A 9367-nucleotide genomic window follows, 5' to 3' on the forward strand; every position below is an offset into this window, starting at 1 on the left:
TGGTGGAAACGACGAGTTGAACAGTGTATGCCATCAGTTCTATTCTATTTTGGCAGAAGATAATATTTCTTGTTTCCATACATGAAGAAAACTGTGGATCTGATAATTTCGGGAAATATTATTGATGGCATTTTTTAAATCAGAAAATCATTAATTTTCTTAGAGAATATGTACTGTTAATATTTTTGAATGATTTTTAGTAGCAAATGTATGTTTAACACGTAAAAAATTTCATCATATATAATCAGTCTCGCATAATAATAGTGATGAACAATTTCTTATAACTTTCATAAGAACATTCATGCAACTGTCTTCACTTTCCAGTAAAAGACTTCTTCTGTTTCATTATTTTCTTATTCTTGTATTAAATTCATTGAAATTCAGCCCTGGAATGAATCATAACTGTTCATAACCCTGGATACCTTCAACAACTATAAATTATTTGTGATGCACTGTTTGAAACCTTTGGTGTAGTAATTGATATTACTGGGGTTTTTTCCCAACACCAAACCGTTATTCTAACACCTCGACACGTGTCGATCACCAAGTGATCATCTTCAAGAGAAAGACGAAACTGTTTGATGAAACAACGAAGAGATTACTCATGTCACAGCTATGGCTCAGGCGTTACAACCGTGAAAAGGCCACTATAAAAAATGAATTTTCCGTTATTCTATCCCATAGAAGTGGCATTCTATGGGATAGTATTCTACTACATAGAAGTGGCATAGAGAGAAGACTGAATTTCAAATTCAGTAATGAAACCGAAAATCATAATTACAATACGATTCAATTTATCTATCTTGACACTGAAGATATGGATAACCCATAACCTGTTAAGTAGGTTATGTTAGGTCCAAAGTGATTGGACCGCAACCCGCATGGGTTTATTGTGGTCTAAATACATTATCAGAAAAAACCAATTTTCGTCAGACATCGAACAATTCCAGCACACAGTTCAAAATATAACTGTGAAATATAAGAACTTCTGCCATAACATAAGGTCCCAGGAAGCATTCATTATTTTTACTGTTATATTCATCATCAGATGATACGTAATTATAATTATTTTTCTATGAAGTGCTATCTACGTTCTGTTGTGTTGTGAACATAGACCTGAACTGTTGAAAACTACATTATTTGAACCTAATTTCAGATCGATCTACTATTTCAATTTTCGAAGGTGGATTGAAACTTCAAACCTGATAGTGAAACCGTAAATCCAACTCTATCATTAGTGCTCCATCTATCCTGGTCCTTTTACAGACAGACAGACAGATCTAGTAGTAAACCGTTCAGTGAAACTGCAAATATCACCCAAGCATTAGTGCTTCCTCTATCTTTGTCTTTCCAGTGAATACTACAGTACACAGAATGAGACACAGCCGATGAAAAAAATCTAAACGGTGCACAAACAAATGGTCTGTGTAAGAGAGAGAGAAAGTATCTGAAAAAATGCAAAATTTTTATGAGAGTCGCGCTTCGACAAGACTGAGATATTCGAATGAAAATGTTGCCTCAAACAAATTTTGAAATTACGCACTATTTTTGCGAAATTATCCTTGACTGAAATTATTTTTATAAGCTCAAATCAACAGTATTGTGAAAACTATGGAGGTTCATCACTATTTAACTGATAAGAAATATATTTATGGTACAAGTGAGATTTCACAAATAATTACATTGCAGGTATTGATAAATGATTTAAATTCAATTGAGATTTGAAGTATTTCAACAAAAAAAAAATGGAAGGTATTGAATTTCTTTCGTTTATTAACTTGAAAATATTTGCGAATAGTTTCGAAATTTGAAAAAAAAATGAGAAAGAGACTGAAAATACATGAAATCATTCAGAAATTGTTTACTCGAGTAACTATATAAAATACACAGCAGTTGCACCTGTACTCCATTCTATTGTTGAATGATAAAGGTACTTGAAATGAAAAACTTACTCTATTTGACAATTTTTGCTGCCTTCGTGGTGATGATAATGTCTCATCATCATCACACCACAAAAAGTGATGAAGAACTTAAGACTACAAAGAAGAAGGAATCACTTCCAAATCCTGATGGAGAAAACACAGGCGAGGAGGAGATAAACATCCAAATACCTGGTAAGTAACTAAAAGTTTGCGAGGTATGTAACAAAAACGTACTCTAACGATTTCGAAACTCGGTGCAGTATATATCGAAAAATAAACCTTTTCATTTTCATTTTGTTCCACTCCGGATGAGTTTCAAAATAGAGCAATATTATTTATATTAAGATATACCTATCGTATTCACCAAGGATTACTTTGTGTATTATTAGAAATTCTACTTATTTTTCCGACATTCTGTTTGTATATTGTTAACTAAATGAATAATTAGATAACCTCGAAATTGCTTTATCAGCCAACTGAACTGTAATAACTGGTTTTGTTCTTGTTGAAATAAATTGATTGATGAATTGATTGTATATGTATATGGTAATTGATTTGTCGACAACACGTATACACTTTAATCCTTTATTATTTACAATCATTATTTTATTTCATTGTTCCACGACATGCATATCTTTTTGTGGATTATCACTCATGTTTATTCATTTATATTTCATTTCATGATATAATACTATGTAAATTATGTACAAAAATATCATCAAAACCTTTTATCCATCTGCTTAAATTATTATGCAGTATATAATTGACTCTGTCATTTATTCTAGTGAATTAATATATTATTATTATTATGATTATAATTCATGGTTGAATATACTTCATTCTCAGTCCTCAGGAATCTTTTCATAGTTCCCAAAATTCCCAATAAATATCATCTATTTTTGAAGTTACCCCAAGAATATTGTAGAAAGCACCCCATTTCACAGACTTTCCCGTTTTTCTTTCCTAGTCAACTGTGAAAAACCCAAAATTTATATTCCAGATAACATGAACAGAAAAGATTGCTCCTTCACTTTTTGAATAATCGTAGAATCTGTTGGGGATGTATCTGAATGGTATTCTTCAATTTGGATGAAACCTCATGGGCATGTCATATAACTATGACATTTCAATAATGTAGCTTCTCATTGTATTAAAATTCATAGTTAACTTGATAATTGATGACCTCTGTTCTCAAGTCGACAAAATGATCTATATTTCTCCCTTATAAGTAGTTTTGAATGAACTATCGAATGGATCATCGCCTCAAAATGTTCTAAACCTCCATTCTATCAAATTACAGATGTTGAAGGATCTTGCAGCGGTTATCAATGTGCAAACTTCTGCAAAAAGTCTGGGTACTCATACGGATACTGTTCAGGAAATTCATGCCGCTGCTACTGATCATAAATTGAAAAAAAAAGATCAATAAATATATGAAATTTGGAAAAACATGTTTTAGTTTGATTTAACCTAGGTCAATCCGACAAACGTTTCGAAAATTTGTGAACCACCGCCAGAAGGTTACTCAAAACTGTTACGCTTATATAATTGTATTTTTTTTCAAATGAGTGCCATACAACTCCATTAAATAGTACAATACTAGCTTGTTTCTCATGTTCTCGCTCAATTGCCTGACTCTCATATGATTGCTCCATGCATCCGCCAATTTTACAAATCATATAACAATACAAAGACCATATAAACATAGTAAAGTAATTTTGAACCACTGTGTGGAACCTTTGGTCTAGTAATGGATATCACTGACCAGCTATCTCACAGGCCGATCACAGAGGGTCAAACTGGATGATCTCAGGTGTACCGCACGGAAGTATTTTAGGACCCTTGATGTTTTCAGTGTTTATTTTTGATTACCCCACTTTCTTAACACATTGCTAGGTATATCTACACGCAGATGATTTACAGTTATATTTGTCTTCTTATAACACCGATACAGAAAGTTGCGTGGCCAATATAAACACAGATTGGCACAAAACATTCCTATACTCGGAGAATCATGGACTGAAAATCAATTCATATAAAACTTAGGCCTTATGCATAGGGTTTCAAAGACAAATAGTAGAAACTCAGTGTAACTTTAGGTACACTCTTGAAATCGCAGACATTTTCTGGGTAGACAGTGCTAAAAATCTTGGCGTAACCATAGATATAGCTCTTTGCCTTTCCATGAACATGTGACAAACATTTTCAAAGTATCATTCTTTAAACTCAAATCGCTATACAAATTCAAGTATCAGTTATCAGAAGAAACGAAACTTAGTTTAGTTAAAACTTTTATTTACCCCCATTTCAAGTAATGTTGTTCGGTGTATTACAATTTTTTGCTGCAATATAACAAGTATAAGTTACAACGTATACAAAATGCTTGCATGAAATTCGTATGCTGTATACCATATGGTGAACATGTCACACCATTTTTGTAAAAATAAAGGAGCTGAGTGTGAGGAGCAGAGTCCAATGTTTGATAAAAATGTTTTGTTCAAGTTGCTTCAAACTAAAACACCTAGTTATTTTTACAGGGTGATTCAAAAGTACTGTGACAAACTTCAGGAGGTGATTCCTCAGAATATTCTAATATGATTTGTTCAAATAAATAAATGTTCGGAAACGCTTCGTTTCCAAGATACAGGATGTTGAAGTTTTATTTTTATTTTCGTTTTGTTCAAATAACTTTTGAAATACTGAAATTAATTAAACGAAACTTGGTAATAGAAGGTTCTTGAGGTGTCGAATTCGAACCTGATGTTCTTATTGCTCTTACTCGTAGGGGGCGCCACCTACACGTCTTTTTCTCTTTTAAAGATTCATAACTTTTTTGGGCGTACGTCTAGCACATTTTTCAATAAAAAAAAAACAATTCCTCTATCATATCTACGTAAATAAGCTATCCTTGTTACTAGTCGCTGTGAGCAACCGTTTTATTAATATTTGGACTTGAAAACTTCAAGTCGATTATTTGATAATCGATGCATGTTGAAGTTATCACGAATATTTTGCTTTTTTCACAAGAATGCTTTGGAAATGAATTTGACGTTTTACTCGTTTGAAGAGGTCATTACTGTTGGGTACGTTCCTTTATGACATCCTTAAGCGAAATAGTTATTTTTGTATCAAGGGTGCATAATCAGTATTTGTTTTAATAAAATCTGCAAGAAATGTCAACATTTTATTTCAGGAAATTTTGAATATGTAGAATAAAATGGAATAAACGAAACGAAATTGTATTCAAATAAATTGTTGGAAGTATCTATCTTCAGCGAAGATAAGGCAGTCAGTCGTCTAGTCATTGAATCTCGTACCCGTTCAAAAATTATCGGTGTGTTTCTTATTGTTTCACAGGCGTCTACTATTCGGTTTCTTAGATCTTCCTCGATCACTACTGGAGTCTTATAAACTAGTGACTTCAAATGTCCCCAAAAATAAAAATCTATCGGGTTTAGATCTGGGGACCTTGGTGCCCACGCCTGGTTAGGTTCTTCTACACCCCTACCGATCCATCGATTTGGATAGACTGTGTTAAGGAATTCCCTGGCTACAGGCTACAACGCTAAAATGGGAGCCCCATCATGCATGAACTACATGCGGATACGAATTTCTAATGGTACATTCTGAAGTAGTCCCGGCAATTCATTTTCTAAAAAGTGTCTGTAAGTTGCGCCATTCAGTCGGAGCGGAAGAAAGGACGTATCAAGTAATTATCAATTATTGCCGCCCATACATTTACAGAAATTTGAAACTGATAATGCCTTTCACTAGCTGCGTGTGGATTTTCGAGATCCCAAACATGGTTGTTATGAAAGTTTGTGATAGCATTTTGGGAGAAGTTTGCCTCGTCCGTGAAGAGTACATATCTTAAATATTGAGGATTTCCAGCCAATTTTCTCAAAAACCATTGACACATAGTAATGCGTTGGGGAAAGTCTCGTGGCAAAAGAGCTTGTACCCTTTGAATATGGTATGGATAAAATTTTGATCGTGGATAATTCTCCAAACTGTGGACTGAGTAGAATTGACAGCTTCAGCAATTACTCTTGTGCTTGTTTCTGGATTCTCCTCGAGAGCGTTCAAAACAGCTTCTTCCAATTCTGGGGTTCGGACTGCTCGTGGTCTTCCAATAATATCAGCTGCCCTCTTAAAGCTACCTGTTTCTGCCAAACGACGGTGGAGACTAGCAAATGTTGGAGCTGAAGGCAGTACTCGATTAGGAAATCGCTCCTGGTAAATACGTCTTGCTTCGCGCGCATTGCCATCCGCAAGGCCATAAACGAAATGCATATCGGCTAAATGAGCATTATTGTTTGAATAATCCATTTTTTCAAAATAAGTGTTTTCTACTTCTACTTACGGAAACTTCAACAAAACGTCTGTCACAAAATATATAATTAGCAAAACTACTCACAAACGTCAAATTTATTTCCAAAGCATTCTTGTGAAAAATGCAAAATATTTGTAGTAACTTCAACATGCATCGATTATCAAATGATCGACTTGAAGTTTTCAAGTCCAAATATTTATAAAACGGTTGCTTACAGCGTCTAGTAACAAGGGTAGCTTATTTACGTAGATATGATGGAGGAATCGATTTTCTTACTGAAAAATGTGCTAGAAGTACGCCCAAAAAAGTTATGAATCTTTAAAAGAGAAAAAGACGTGTAGGTGGCGCCCCCTATGAGTAAGAGCAATAAGAACATCAGGTTCGAATTCGACACCTCAAAAACATTCTATTACCAAGTTTCGTTTAATTAAGTTCAGTATTTCAAAAGTTATTTGAACAAAACGAAAATAAAAATAAAAGTTCAACATCCTGTATCTTGGAAACGAAGCGTTTCCGGACATTTATTTATTTGGACAATTCATATTAGAATATTCTGAGGAATCACCTCCTGAAGTTTGTCAAAGTACTTTTGAATCACCCTGTGTAGTTTATTAAGCAGGCATTCTGACATACATATGGACAATTTGAGAATTAACTCATTCAACTTATCTAGGCACCGTACTTTCAAATTTCAAGGATGTTTTTCTTAAATAGCCCCTTCTTATCTGAGTGAAAGTTTACTCCTTTTAAATCATAGTATTCATCAATTGAAGAAAAAAATAAAATCACAAATGCTAACTGGTCAGTGCTAATTTAAAAAAAATTAAATTCAATGTATGGTAGTGCAATGAAATTGTTGAATGATGATGATGATGATACTGATAATATCGTGAGAGCTACTGATTAAGGTCAGTGCACACTACTAGTTTTACTCGATTTTAGTCGTGCTTTCGACACAATTAATTACGATTTGTTACTAAACATGTTACATTATATAGGTTTTTCAGAAAATTCACGAGTGCTAATAGGCAATTATCTCAAGAATAGGCAGCAAAAAGTTGTTTTCGAAGATAAGTGCTCTGAATATTTGAAACTCAAGTCAGGTATCCCGCAGGGATCTATACTGGGGCCTCTTCTGTTTACTATATAGGTACTCCTCTCATCAGGTGACTGGAATGAAAGCCTGCAATATTCATTTATATGCTGATGATACCAAACTTTGCTATAGTTTCCTTCCACATATGATCTTGATCAGTAATGGTCTTGAGGTCTTCGTAAAAGCTGCCAAAAAACCTAGGAGTAATTAATGATCCTGACTTGAGATTTGAAAAACATATAAATAGACAATTACAACAGGCGTACTGTAATCTGAAAATGATATATAATAATAGATATTTGTTACCCATTGAAGTTAAAAAATCATTGTGAAACGCTAGTTTCATCAGCCTTAAATTATGATGACTCTCTCTACGGCCCTAATTTAACAACACTCTATAAGAAAAAGATACAGAAACTGCAAAATTTATGTCTGAGATTAATCTACAGTATTAGAAGGTGACAAAGAGTTTCTCATAAATTGAAAGAAATCGGGTAGTTGAATATCGACAATAGAAGAAAACATCATGATGTTGTTCTCTACTATAACAAGTAAACAAGTTCCCTCTTACTTACATAAGAAAATAACTTACCATACAGATGTACATGATCTGAATATTCGAAATAAAGGCCTACTGACTGTACCTCCCTTTAGAACGGAATATTGTAGACGGCCATCTGGCTACTAAATCTATTCTCTGTGCAATCAGGTTCTGAATATCATAAGAAGACAAAATGCTCACAAATTCAAACAATTTTACAAAGAACATCTTCTTGAATCTCAAATTTTATAGAAATTATTTTTTTTCTTTTTCAGTTTTTAGCGAAATGTGTTCTGTTTTTTCTTGTACACAGGTTTGTTGGGGTCAAGTGGAAGAATATTTTCTGTCGTGTTTACAAAACAGAAAATAAACTTCGCCCTTTATCTCCATATATGAACCTTGATTTCTAATATTTATTGTATTCTTTTGAATGTGGAAATAAAAAATACGATTATTATTATTATTATTATTATTATTCAATTCATTTGATGATGACATTTATCGATTGGCAACGGATCCAGACCATGTTAACGTAGATGCCCTGCCAAAAATACTTCAACAGGAAGCCTTGGACAATAAAATTCAACCTTCTGTCAGAACAGCAGTACGGATTTAGGGAGGGAGGTCGATAAAGAATGCTATATTCACTGTAACATATCGTCATTTCTCTCTATTCAACAACTATTATCATTATTAGGTATCATTGTTATTATTATGAAGAAAAGAGAAATTAAACTTTTTATGTTTTTTACCACTTTTATTTGTAACTAACTTTACTGCAGTTTCATCCTCTACGGACATTTTCAAACTTATACAATAATTACAATACAAAATACAAAAATTATTATATTTCCCTGATTCTTTCATTCTATCTCTTCTGAATTTTGCATTGAATAGAGGAAGTAATTCTGAATATTTTCCGAAAGTTTACCTGAGTATTGTATTCTCTGCTGTTTGGGTATACTTCACTTATAAATGTTTTATGAGTTTCATCTGATATCATTAATATGAGAGAAACTGGGACCTGATTGTTTATTGCAATTTCTTAAATTATTTTTAGTTCATCCTGGAAATTCTTATCAGGTAAAGGAATTGCGAAAGTTTAGTGTATCATTGACCTTAACCTGAATAACTTATGTGAGAGTGGACTGAAAGAGTCGAAGGGAATTGTACAATCTGTGAATGTGTTTTTCCGGTAGATATTGAATTGAAAACCATTAGTGACTCTTGAAATATTCAAATCTGAGAAGTTGAGCGTCTTGTTTTGTTCGATTTTTACACAAGATAAGTAAAGAAAACCCCAAAATCCTACACATGAGTAATGAAGGAAAGAATATGAAATCATTTGTAGCCATGTAAATTAATAAATCAATTTAAAATCATAAATATATACCCCTCAACGAGCAACTCGATTCATGTAGGTCTCCACTATCGAATTTATAAGTTTGACAACCCCTACATTCTTCAGTGATGAA

General features: G+C 33.2%; 1 long non-coding RNA gene across 1 annotated transcript; it reads left to right on the forward strand.

Annotated features, from left to right (window-relative positions):
* Positions 1-1109: 1109 nt before the first annotated feature.
* On the forward strand, positions 1110-3373 carry LOC111514660 (uncharacterized). The gene is made up of 2 exons (XR_002723410.2): positions 1110-2114; positions 3223-3373. It is a non-coding gene; the product is annotated as an uncharacterized lncRNA (long non-coding RNA).
* Positions 3374-9367: the final 5994 nt, after the last annotated feature.

This window comes from Leptinotarsa decemlineata, unplaced genomic scaffold (assembly GCF_025532065.1).
Source record: "Leptinotarsa decemlineata unplaced genomic scaffold, Ldec_3_MD MMD2_tig00001064_RagTag_RagTag, whole genome shotgun sequence".
NCBI lineage: Eukaryota > Metazoa > Arthropoda > Insecta > Coleoptera > Chrysomelidae > Leptinotarsa > Leptinotarsa decemlineata.